Below are 13,121 nucleotides of genomic sequence, written 5' to 3'. Positions count from 1 at the left end.
CTTGGGGAAATCACAGTCCAGCAGGGAACCTGATATGAGGCAGATTGGGATAGGGGCTGTAATAGAGCAGCAAGTGACAGAAAAAGAGATGATTCCGCTTTCTTAGAAGGCTTCCTGGAGGTGTGGGGGAACAGGGATGGGGTTGTGTTTCATGTGGGCTGGAACCTTGGATGTCTCAAAGGCTGTCCCATACAGAGCAGAAAGAGAGCCAGCGGGAATCAGGCAGACCGGTTCTGGGCCAGACTGTCACTAACTGTGTGACACTGGTGTATCACTACATCCTTCCCAGCCTCCGCTTCCATACTGTGGCATCAGACTGCAGCGGCACTCCCCTTCTGCCTGGCTTGGTAGAACAGGCCATCTTTAAGGCCCCTTGCAGCTCCTATATGAGAAGGTCAGGAAGGTCAGGAAAAGGTAACAACAATATAAGATGCTGCGGGCCTGCGGGTTTCATCTAAGTTGCTCAGGGCCTCAGAGGCAGCCTGCGGTCTGTGCTGCCTGGAATTTGCATTAGTGATTTCTCCTTCATGCTCTGGTGGCAGGAGCTGATCAGCTGGGCCCCGAGGCCACATCCACTTGCAAATCCTCTTCCCTCTCGCCAGCCCCTCCCATCCCCTCCACTCCCACCCACACCTGGGCCCCCTGCAGGGTGGCCGCACCTGCCCTTCAAGGCTGATCTTTGTCACAGATTAGAGTTTGGTGGATCCCGAGCCTGGCTGGTCACAGGAGCTGGGCTCTCCTTCCTCGGTGCCAGAGGGAGCTGACGTGGGACGCCTCTAAGGGGCCAAGGCCTCTGGCTATAAATGGGCCTTGAGATGGGATTTTGTCTGCGCTGTGGCTAGGCACAGGGAGCAGTGCGCCCAAGCCATAAACTCTCTCCTCCCTTGGCTGGCATGGCCATGCCTGCCACCCACCAAGCCCCCGACAGGCTGCTCAACAGGGAGCACATCACCTTATGGGGGCTGATTAAAGATGGATGTGCAGTCCCTGAGGTTACCTGAAGCTCAGGCTGCTCTCAAATGCATAACCCCAATATTTTCCTCTTAAGCAATTCTTCTGCTCTTTGATGTTCTGCCGCAGCAAACAATCACATTCAGTTTGGTGCACAGGAAGGGGATGGAGGAGAGGGGGAGGAAGGGTGCGGGGATACGGAGAGCGAGCCCAGCTCTGTCTGCCCATTCTTTCCGGGCAAATTCGGTTTCACCATTTCATCCCTGGCTGGTCAGGAATTCAGTGAGCTGTGGGTTGTTTTCTACAGCGCCAGAATCACGGGTATACGAGGGAACTGGTGCCAGTGGTTGGGTTTTATGGCTTTAAATGCAGAACTTCCCAACAGCTTTTAAAAAAAATTCTGTGACTCATCTGTCAATTTCCCTTTGCCAGGGTGCCCCCGGGGCTCAGAGGAAGGAACGGGGATGAGCCTCGGCATCATTTGTGTCTGGGAGAGGGGAGAAGGGAAGGAAAAGAGGAAAAGGGACGACAGAGGGGTCACTAAGAAGACGGGGAGGAAGAGAAGGGGCAAAGGAGTTGGATCGAGGTGGGGGAGGAGAAAAGAAGAGCAGAGTACACGTGAAAAGAGAAGGAATGGGAAAAAGAAGAATCCATCCTTTACGACATGCAGAAGAGGAGGCGATGATGTAGCAAAGTCATGATGCTGGCTGGGAAATGTCGCTTTAGCCAAAACTGCGTTAAAATCATGGAAACCTACTGCTGGGGAACAGGGGAGGTAGTGGAGGCCCAGATCATTTAAATGACTGGTCCAAGGGTTGACCTCATTCTCTGGGCTCCCTTCCTTTCATCCCTACCCCTTCCAAAGAGTGGCCCAACCAAACTGTATTCCGACGCAGGGCTTTTGGCAATTTCTCTTCTGACCACGTCCAAATCACAACCGGTGCGCAGACCACCTGCCCTGCTCCCTGAAGCCAGGGACCGTGTCCTGGCAGGTGAGCGGGGTCAGAAAAGGGTTAATGTGCTGATGTTGAGACACTGTGTCTGAGGAAAAGCTGAGCCCTTCATCGGCATTATGGCTACAGTGAATAAAATTATACCCATACTTCTCCTGGCCAGACATCTGGGGAATAGGCATTCCTTTTTAAGAGTGAAGCAATAAGTTTCATTACCATATTTTAATTAAAAGGAAAAATCCTGTTAAACAATTCCCAGTGTATTGGGATTAGCAAAAACCAGCACCTGAGACCCAGTAACTCAGCATGTAGGAACACACTAACCAGACGTATTTTCCTCAGAAATTATCTCTACACCTGCCCCTCCCCTCCCAGCCAAGGAAATGGCTTCCAGCGGGCTCCATCCTGGGTGGGCCACGATGGGAGTTCCATGCTTCCCTCACTCCCTGAGGGGGAGAGTAGGAAGCCATATCTCCCCAAAACATGTTGAAACCCCCAAAGCTTCCTACTCAAAGCACTGCTGGCAAGAAACCTGCTTTAGAATATGGGGTAGTCCTGGGCTTAAAACCCACGGTCCCCACTTCCTAGTTCTGCAATTCCTTGATTTATTTTTTAGCTTCAGTTTCCTAATTTGTAAAATATGAATTTTACATCTACGTTGTAGGGTTGTTGAAAGGATTAGAACTTATATGTGGAAAGAAATTGGTACAGTGCTTAAGTAGTGGTTAGTAAATAAATCGGAACTAGTATCATTACCTATTATTATTTTATTTGTGGACAATATAGAGGAACCACTTCCAGGAGATCCTGATAAAACACACCCTGCTTCATGAGCACAACAGTCCAGGCTGGTCTCTCCAATTAACTGTCACAGCGGGCAGGTCACACTTTCTCTTGCTTCCTGGCCTTTGCTCGTGATGTTCCCTGGCTGGGAACCCACTTTCTACTCCCATATCCCTAGCACTTTGCCTGGGTAATCCCATCAACTCTGGATTTGGAAGTCGCTTCCTCGGAGGAGCCTTCCCTGTCTCGGGTGGAGGCCTGCCGCCTGTGCACCTCGGTTTCTGGGTCACTGCAGTTCCAGAGTTTCTCTCAGAGCATCTGAAATGTCTGTGTAAGGGTCTGGAAATCTCCTTGGAGGCTGTGAGCTCCATAGGAGCAGGGACCAGGCCTTGGGTACTGTGATGTCCCCCACGTCACTGTACATAATAGATGCTCAAAAAATAGATACGTGAGAGAAATGGGAGAAAATGAGATACAAGCAGATAAAAATAAGTAGGGAAAAGTGACAACGGAAGCGACAATTTCACACGTAAAGCACGTGGGGACCTTACCAGGACCACACGTTAATATATGGCCCCCCCAACCCCAAAGGCAATGCAAGGGGGTTGCATTCATAGGGAAATCGTCTCCAGACAGAAAGGATGTCGGCTCTGCTCCCCTGCACACGGGTAAACCAGCGGGGGGGGGGGTGGGTACGGCTCCAGCCCCCTCTGTTAAACAGCCACCTACATGGCAGAGCCCATTCTGCAGAGACCACCCCAAATGGTGAGGGGACCCCAACTGAGACATGGCCAAGGGGCAGAGGATATCAGCTCAGCAGAGGTGGTTTGGGCCTCTTCCTAGGGCTCTCTTCAAGCCGAGCTGTCACGGGGCAAGGTAGGGACTGGACGTATTCTGGGTGACTCCAGGGGGAGACCCCAACTCAATCAGTGCACATTTGGGGTAGGCAGATTTGGTTCTGCGTGGAATGACTCACCATCCAGTTTGCCCAGGTCTATCCCAGCTTTAGTACTGAAAGTCCCACATCCTGGGGAAACCCCTTAGTCCTGGGCAGAACTCTCTGTCCCCCAGCACTAATCTACTTTCTATTTCTATAGATTTGCCTGTTCTGGGTATTTTATATAAATGAAATCATATAATACGTGGTCTGTTTTGACTGGCCTAGCATAATGTTTGCAAGGTTCGTCTATGCTATAGCATGAATCCATAGCTCACTCCTTTTTACAGCCAGATAATATCCCATTTGCATGGACATTCCGCCTTATTTACCATTCCTCTGATTTGCTAATGGACATTCGGGTTGCTCCCGTCTTTCTGCTCTTATGAACAACGCTGCTGTGAACATCTGTGTACACCTTTTTGTCTGCATGTTTGTTTCCATTTCTCTTGGTAGACACCTAGGAGCAGAATCGCTGGGCGTACGGTACTTCCATGTTTAAGCATTCGAGGAAAGGTCAGACTGTTTCCCAAAGTGGCTGCACTATTTTCTAGTCCCACCGGCCGTGTGTGAGGGTTCTGATTCCTCCACGTCCTCGACTTGTGTTATTACCTGTCCTTTCAAGTATAGTTGTCCCAGCGAGTGTGGCTGGCATGTTTTAACAATCAGAGCCCTGAGGCAATTAACTAGGCTGCTTGCAAAGTGGTGAGACCCCTGACATCACAAGTATCCCCACCGAACGGGATGAGCCGGGAGAAGGGCTGCCTACGTTGGCTGGGGGGTTGGATGAAAACAGGTCTAAAAGTCTTTCTTACCCTGCTCTTGGGGCTGAGGGGTTTGGAGGAAGGCTCTGGAAGGGGGACGGATGGTGAAGGAATCCAAAGGGGAGCGGAAAGTGGGGTGCAGACCCACACGCTTGCTCCCCGCCCCCTCAGATTCTGCTGCAGGCCTGACCGGGGAAGCAGAGACGGCTCAGGAGCTGCTGGCTGGGTGCGGCTGCTGTCCAGTGTGGGAGGACTGGCCGCGGCTGCAGAGCCCCAGAAACCGCAGCCTCCACTACCCTGCCCTTTCCGCTGCCCCACGTGCCTCCTGTCCTCTTTTCGGGGGGCTCTGCTGCCCATCCTCCCTTTGACACCTGGCCTTTCCGTTTCTGTCTTGTCACCCTAGAAGGGGCTTTTCAGCTACCCAGGAATGTTCTCTCGCGGAGAGGTGAGCAGAAGAGGCGGGAGCTCTAAGTTGGGTGGGAGGGGCGGGGGATGGCACTCCAGTGCACGGGGCTGCTCGGGTAGCCTCAGAAGTGGCAGCCGCATCTCATTCTGCTGCCACTGTTCTCAAACGTGCAGCATAACCACGGCTCAGTTCCCAGTGCTTGGGCTGTGGCAGTGGCTCTCTCTTTCCTAATTTCTTCCTCACTCCCCATCCCACACACGTGTAAAGCCCATAGGACAAAGAGCTCCTTCCCTGCCCAGGGAGCCCATTCAACTGCTGAGCACCTTGCTGGCATTGTCATCCTAACACCATGCTGGCAGAGAATCCTGACATCCAAGATCTTGTTTAGTCCTTAGGAAAACCGTGGGAAGGAAGTAGGGGAGGCATTGCTGCTCTCACTTTACAGACGGGCTTGAGTTTATATGAATGACATGCTCTAAATCCTACAGGGCAAGTGCCCTGGTCAGGACTCAAAGCCAGCTTCTGGGTTCTGGTCCAGTCATATGCTTTCCAGCCGCTCAAGCCAAAAATAACTTGGGAATCATCCTTGGCCCATCTAACCCATCAGAAAATCTTCCTCGTTCTATCTTCAAAATACATCTTGATAAAGCAACTATACCCTAATTTTAAAAAAAGAAACAAAATACGTCTTAAATCTGATCACTTCTCATCCCCACACCATGGTCCCAACCCCCAAACCCCTATTTTCTCTCACACGCACCTCTTGCCCACGTCTACCCGCAACCCACCTCTGGCCTCTGAAAATAGGCCAGGCACGCTCCTGCTTCCTCCTTTGTGTCTGTTTCAGTTTCTTCTCCATCCTCAACTTCCCCCAGCACAGCGCGGGGCCAGAGCTGCACTCACTGAGATGTGTCACGTAACAGAACTGAGATGAGATTTGTTTCCTGCTGTGCGTGTGCGTGTGCGTGTGTGTGTGTGTGTGTGTGCACATGTGTGTGCATGAACACAGATGTACTCTGGCTTCAACCAAAAGAATACAAAACCCAGGCACATAGCCATACTCTTATCAAAAGCTTATTTACTCTACCCCTACTTTTTTTCATAGAGAGAGGGGAATACACACATTACATTGTGCAGCTAATCAGGTTAGAACCACTCCAACTGGCAAGATGAGATGGTGTGTTTCCAGTCGGGGAGAGGCCACATCTCAGTTCCCCTGCCATCCTGCCAAGTAATTTGGGTTTGATCGGATGCCAGGACCGGGAGCTAGTTGACCCAAGGGTCCCAGATAGAGATCACGTGTGACACAGATGGCTAAATGTCACCTTCTCCCCACCCCTAACAATGGAGGCTGATCGCTCCGAAGGCTGCAGGGCTGCTGGGGAGCAGGCAACCTCGGCCTCAGCTCTTTATCTTTCAAGACTAATTTCGGCATTCTCTGCGAGCACATTAGTGCGAGAATGCCTGTTACGGTTAGTTGTCTACATCCAAGATGAGGATATAATGACCTCCCTGGTGTCTCACACACGCATACACCCAGCCCCCCCCCACAGACACCCACTCTGCATCCGCACACAGCTGCCTGTGACTGTAGCAGCCATCCCATGTGACCCGGCCAATGGGGACTCATGTGGAGGCTTTTTAATTGTCTAGGAAGGGATGGAGGGGAGCCGGTCAGCATTAGCTCCAGAGTTTCAGAGCAGAACCTCCTTAAACTCCCAGATGGGAGGGTCCTCAGAAGGGGGAGACTTGGAGAGAGGGAAGAGGCTGAGGCTGGGGGCAATGTCACCAAGGGCTAATTCCTGCCCTACGCCTCACTGCAGGGCCTGCCACTCTCACGGAACTACGGGAGAAGGAAACGAGCAATTACTGCTTATCGTTCACAGCTCGGCCCTTCGTGTGCCGTGGAGAGGTATTATTGAGTCCATTTTACCAGCGAGGTAGCCTGAGGCTTGGGAGCCTAACGTCGTCGCAGAGCTGGTAAAGTGGTAGAGCTAGGATTCCAACCCATGTCTTTGGCCACCAAGCCCGTGCTCTCCTGCCACACTGGCCTGCCGCTCTCTCCCCAGCAGCTTTCTCCACTCCACCAGTCCCTCCTCTGAACTCCTACTGTGTTCCTTTCCACCTCCCACTTAGCCCTTCTCAATGCGCTTGAGCTGCTTCTGGTTTGCAAACCCCACCCCCAAGCCCCCTGGATCATAAGCTCCTAGAGGGCAGAAACCATGACTTGGGATCCTGCCGCCTCTGAGTCTTACGGTGCTCTGGACGTCACAGTGCTGTTCGCTAAGCAGACTCTGGGCCTTAAAACAGCTATCAGGTAGGGTCCGTGGTGCCAGCCAGAGCGACCCAGGTCCAGTACGTGGGCATGGCCCCCCTAGCAGGGCTTGGCCAATTGCTGGTGGCTGGGGCCCTGGCACGCTACTTGACCTCTCCGACTTGTATGGTTCAATGAGACTTAGCACTTGACTTAACAAAGAGGTGATAAGGATAAACAGCAATGTGTTTATTCAAGAGGTGATAAGGATAAACAGCAATGTGTTTATTCATTTGTTTTAGCCTTTGGCCGTGCAGCGGTGGCTTGCGGGATCTGAGTTCCCAAGCCGGGGATCGAACCCGCGCCCTTGGCAGTGAAAGCGCCGAGTCCTAACCACTGGACCCCAGGGAACTCCCGAAAGCAATGTATTTAAAGTTGGGGGAATTCAAATCTGGATTGGGTATCAGATGACACCAGGTCATTGTTGTTAGGTGTGACAAGGGCCTTAGGGTCAGGTAAGAAAATGTCCCTATTTTGTATAAATGACTGCTGACATATTTAGGGGTGAAATGATAAAACGTCTGGGGTCTGCTTTAAAATAAATCAGCCAAAAGTAAAGATAAAATGAGCAATAACGTAGAAGATGAAGTTAGTGTGGCAACTGTTGGTAACTGTTGGTAACAGTTGGTAACTGTTAAAACTGGGTGATGGGCATAAGGGCGTTCGTTGGGCGGCCTCTCAACTTCTATGTACATTTGACATTTTGTTCATAATTATAATACCAAAAAAGGTAAAAATAATACATGTGAGAGAAAAGGATATACTAAAAGCATCTCGGATTTTGCCCCGGCACCTATGAGGCGCTCACTATATCATTTTCAGTTTTGTGTTTCTCCCTTTCCATGCTCCCCAGAGACGGAATTTCCTTCCCCTTAGGAGGAAGCCCACATCTTACAGCCCTGAGTAGCAGAAAACAAATAGGAAGTAGCTGAGCTCACATGACCGAGGCCGGGTGACACCTCTAGGGCTCGAGGCTACTGGAAGCCATTCACTAAGCACTTACTACAAGCTAGCCACTGTGCTAAGTCCTGTAAGTGCATTCTCTCTTTAATCCCCACAGCACCCCTAGCAGGTGAATAGTATTATCATCTCCATCTGTCCAGCTCTGAGCTCCCTTCCTCCTTTTGTCTTCCCTGAGCTCTGATCCTACCTGCAAGAATCTGCGCTTCCGTCCAGGTCTGTGCACAAGCCTTGCCCCCATAGGCCACCTGGGCACAGTCTAGGGAACAAGAATGGGAACAATCTGGCCCCACTGCCAAGATCCTTGGTGGGACCCCAGGTTGGCAAAGCCACATAGACAGCTGCTGGGACAGCAGGAGCACCATGGCGCCAGGTGGTGGTTTGGTAAGGAGCAACTCTGAGACATCGGAGGGTTGTGTCCCTGTGGATGGGAATGAGCACCTGGGGGCCATGGCTGTGGTGGCCCAGAGTGGGTTCTGCGGGTCCCGCTTCCTTCACGGGCCAGTGGATTGCCATGGTCCCAGGTCTTGCTGCTGCTAAGATGAGGACATCAGAGTGGAGGGGCTGAGAAACACCCCTTGACGATGCCCATTCTGCTCTTGGATTCCATCCTCCTCCTTCCATCTCCGACCTGGCCCAGGTTGCCAAAGCCATCCCGTGTTCAAGCAGCTTGGGAAACGTTGCCTCCCCTGGGGTGCCCTCGAGGAGCGAGAGGAGGAGAAGGCAGGACCGTTTCCCCAAACTTCCTCTCCAGAAACGCAAAACTCCTTTGGTTCACCCGTACTAAGCTCTCCACTAAAACCTTTAACCCTCCACCTGCAGGGATTTCAGACTTCGCCTCTGGTGTACTTGTTACCTAGTTCTGAGTCTGAATTTATCCACCTTGTGTTCTCTTTATATCTGCTTCTTTCCGTATAGTTCCCTTTGAAGCTTTTACGGGGCTAGTTTAAGATTGAGAGAGAAAGTGTGACTTCATACGGAAGCTTGTAAACTTTGGGAACATCTGACCCCAAGAGGTGGGACAAGCTGAGAAAATACAGTTTCTGAAAGGGTTGAGCTCATTTCATGGATGTCAGACCATGATAGATAATTGAAGAAAACCAAAGTGACTGCCTGTATATCCGATTGTGAGCCCCTGCGTGTATGTGATGCGGGAGTACGTGCCAACCCCCCCCTCCCACCCCCAGTAAATATTCCCATGTCTTTTGGTTCACATCCCTACTCTTTGAGGCTGGTGTTGGGGAGGAAAATTCAAGGCTGATCCCTTAAAGAATTCTGCAAGTTTTCCTTTTATTTTAGTTTTCCAGAGGGTGGAGGATTCTTCTCTGCAGTCTTTCCTTCACCCAAGAAGAGCTGCTGAATCATTTGTAAAATCCTGATCCTACCCAGTCTAGGCCTGTCCAGTTTCAGGTGAGTTGGGTGGCCCAGCCTAAGCCTCAGTACTGACTCAGATGCTGCTCTCTGCAGGGGAGGGCACCAGTGGTGCCTCCACTCCATAGAAACGATGCTTGGGTAGTCCTCCCATACAGCCTGCCGGCACTTCCATTGATCCCCCTGCAGCAGGCTCAGAGCCCTCGTGTACCTCGGCTCCTGTGATCTTCCCCCTCGCCCCACGGGGTAAGCTGGACAGGGGTTATTTGCGTTCCACAGGTGAGGAAAGCAGCTTGAAAAGTAGTAAGACCCAAAGCACGTCTCTATGTTTATCACTGAGTCACTTTGCTGTATGGCAGAGATTGGTACACCATTGTAAATCAGCCACACTTCAATTAAAACCAAAACCAAAACCAAAAAGTATCAAGGCCCACCCACAGGCAGGTGGGGAGCTGGCAGAGTGAAATGTAATGTACAAGCCTGTCTAGGTAGCCGGTGTGGAGAGGCTCCCTTGGGCTATGAAACTAACATCTGGGTAGAGGCTGGTCAGACACCTGTCTGGTTCCCCCAGTTCCTACCCAAAGAGCTCTCCTTCTCTGCGGGCACAGCTCTTCAAGGAAGCCTGCAAAGCTGGGCCCTGTTGAAGACCCATGGTCATGTGCTGTGCTCATGGCCACCCAGTTCTATCTGACCCCTCGCCTTGCATGCTTCCTCTCTCCCGAGAGAAACACACTTGGCAGCCACATCTCCCACATCTTGCAGGGTTCCCGGTACAAAATGCAAAGCCTCCTCTTGGGAAATAAAAGGGTGATTTTAGAATCCCAAAGTTCCAGTCACCGACCATCCACTCCGACCCTCACTTTACAGGCCTGCGTGGAGAAGAGTTTTCCAGGGCCTGCCTGCTTCTCTGCGCACTTGTCCTGGGCACTGAGGTGAGCACGGGCAGTGTAGCCTAAGGCTCCTGGGAATTTCCAGCTCCTGCCGGGGCCGCAAAGATGCTTCTCCTCCCCTGCACATTGCCGCATATGTGCTGGCGTCCAAAACACTCCCTCCAGACCGCTTTCCTTCCCTAAATTGAGCCCATTTAGAAAGTTTTCTTTCCTCTCCCCACTGAAGACATCCATCACTTTCCCCAGCAGAGGCGAGGCGGCCACAACTCCTTCCTCGGGTTTATTAAATACGTTCAAGAGCCTATTTGTAGCTGTCATGGAGAAGCCGAGGGGGAGGCTGGGAGCTCTCTCAGCCGTGCAGCCTGCATCTCAACCTCTGGGTCGGGGACCCCCTTTACAAGTGTTTCTCTGTCGCAGGCAGAGCTGAAGGGGCACCGCAAGCTCTCATGCACTTGGCACCAGGGACCACAGTGGGGGGGTCAAGGAAACTCAGTGGGGGTTGGCCGGTCAAGGGTGGAGCCCACACAGCGAAACACCCACCTGCCATGCACTGGACTCCACCTCAAACGGCGCAGTAAGAGCAAATATACTCCCTCTCTGTCCCAGACCCCACAGGGCCACCTCAGAGTCACCGACGGGACGTGGGAGCCTTAGGTGTGGGCATCACCATCCCCACCATGTGGGCTGTCTCCGCTCGGACGGGCAGGGATGTGGCTTGAGAGATCCCTCCAGCTGGTGGGTCACATTGGAAACACTTTCCACAGAAGCCTGCAGGGCTCATCTGGCCCAGGGAAGGAGGTTTGGAGACAGTGGCTGCAGCCCCAAAGGACCTAAAGGGACCTCAGATGCCCTGGAAACTCCTTCCCCACTTGATGAGGAGGACAATAAATCCCAGAGAGAGAAGGGGTTCGCTTGGGGTTCCCCACCTACCTACCCAGTAGGACCCCCCACCCACCTACGGGGACCCAGTGTGCCCTCTGCACCCCTTTATCTGAGGATCCAGGACAACTGAGGCTACTTTTTTCCCCACCCATGTGATTTAAAGGGGTGGGGAGAGAAATTCCTGGGAGGATTGGGACTGAAATTAGGAGAGCCAAGCTTCTTGATTTCTTGAGTCATTTCATTTTCTTTTTTATTATGAAATATCTCTAATGTACAGAAGAGCATCAAGAATTATATAGCTAATATCTATGTAGCCACTATCCAGTATGAACAAATCCTAATAACTTGAACGATTTCTATTTTCAAATATGGTATTAGCTGCTATACGGTTAGCTGAATTTTTATAGCTCTATTCAAATGTAAAATATTTTTATTCTTTTTAATAAAGGCATTTCATTAAATGTATAACCAGGATTTAATTTTTAGACCCTGGAAGACTTCATTTAAATACGTTCAAAACCAGGGTGGGGAAAGCCCTCTGTCAGAGCAGGGGGTCCTGATTCTTTTGTTGGAGAGACAGTCTCTGGGGCTGTGGTCTGGCACGACTGGAGGGAAGGGAAGTTGCTACAGGTTCCCCAGACTCCGGAGAGGCAAAATCTGAGGGAAATGTTTTGTTTCAAGATGGAAACCACCCCCCCCCCGGCCCCACCCCCAGCATGTTTGCTGAGGAAGGAGGAGCTTGCGAGGAAGGAGACAAGGGTAGGAAGTTCAACCTTGGGTGAGTTCTACCGGGTCTCCTGTCCTGCCTAGACTCCCTTCCCTTCCCTCACCCCCGACCCCCAGGCCTCCCACACCCCCCCCACTCCATGCCTCTGCCCCCTTCTTGCAGGCTGTGCTCCCCGCTAGTGGCCACAAGTCACTAACTGCGTGTGCTGGAGCCGCTCATGCCAAGAGCCCATTGCGCCTCTCTTCCCAACTCCTCGTTCAGTGATACACCGGTAGCTTGCAGTTGGCCTCCAGAGGGGTATCTAAGTCATGAAAATCAATCTGCAAACGCTACACATCGGGGCTTCCCCTCTCCCTGAGAGCTGGTTATTCACCGTTGGCCAGCACACCACTGGTCAAAGGACGCTCGCCTTTAAGGGTCTCCCCTAGACAAGCAAAATACTCCAATAGCCAAAGGAATGACTCCCACATGGTCAGATTTCAGATACGAGACAGAGGGAGAGGATTTCACCTCAGCAAAGCAGCCACTGGCTAGCATTTGGTGGCTAGGCAGGTCCCTAGAAGTTTTCTTGTCCGGTCCCCTCACGTTAGAAAGCAAAACAAAGTCCAGAGAGGCAATGGGACTTGCCCAAGGTCACAAAGCTCACTGATGTCGCAGGTGGGCTTACAATTCACAGCTTCCTTTCCTAGTACTGTTTACACCGTATCCTATGCCTCATCCTGAGCCTGCTCAGCTGGAGATGGAGAGGAGGTCACCTGAGGCAGAGCCCCAGTGGTGTCAGCAAAGGCACCGCGATGGGAATGGCGAGGCACTGAGCACTTCCTGCTCCTTTGCCCTCACCCTGCTTTCCCAGGAAAGGGCTAGTAGGGGCTTAGCAAACGCTTGAACAGACTCAGGCTAACGAGGCGGGTGAGCAGTGTCGAGACGGTCCGAGCAGGGGTCTGCTCCCCAGACCAAGGTGTGAGCCAGGAGGTAGAGGGACATCAAGAAGATGGGAGCGAGCACACTGGTGCCACCTCAGGCTTGTATGTCATGAGGGCACAAGCATGGTGCCCATGCCTGGGAAAGAGGCAGATGCTTAGGGAAAAACAGAGAGAGAAGGGGAGAAAGAAAGGGAATGGGGAGGGGAGGAGGGAGAGGAAGGACAACTGGAAAAAGGGAAGGGAGACGGGGAGAAAAGAGC

General features: G+C 51.9%; 1 protein-coding gene across 1 annotated transcript in view; it reads right to left on the bottom strand.

Annotated features, from left to right (window-relative positions):
- DSCAML1 (DS cell adhesion molecule like 1) overlaps positions 1-13,121 on the bottom strand; it is a gene marked incomplete at both ends in the record, with an annotated part of 342,523 nt that overhangs the window by 195,073 nt on the left and 134,329 nt on the right. The gene's annotated exons all lie outside the window — the stretch shown is intronic.

Source organism: Leucopleurus acutus, assembly GCF_964270905.1.
Source record: "Leucopleurus acutus genome assembly, chromosome: 8".
NCBI lineage: Eukaryota > Metazoa > Chordata > Mammalia > Artiodactyla > Delphinidae > Leucopleurus > Leucopleurus acutus.
Note: the sequence above shows the minus strand (reverse complement) of the source record. Positions and strands in the feature narration are given on the sequence as shown.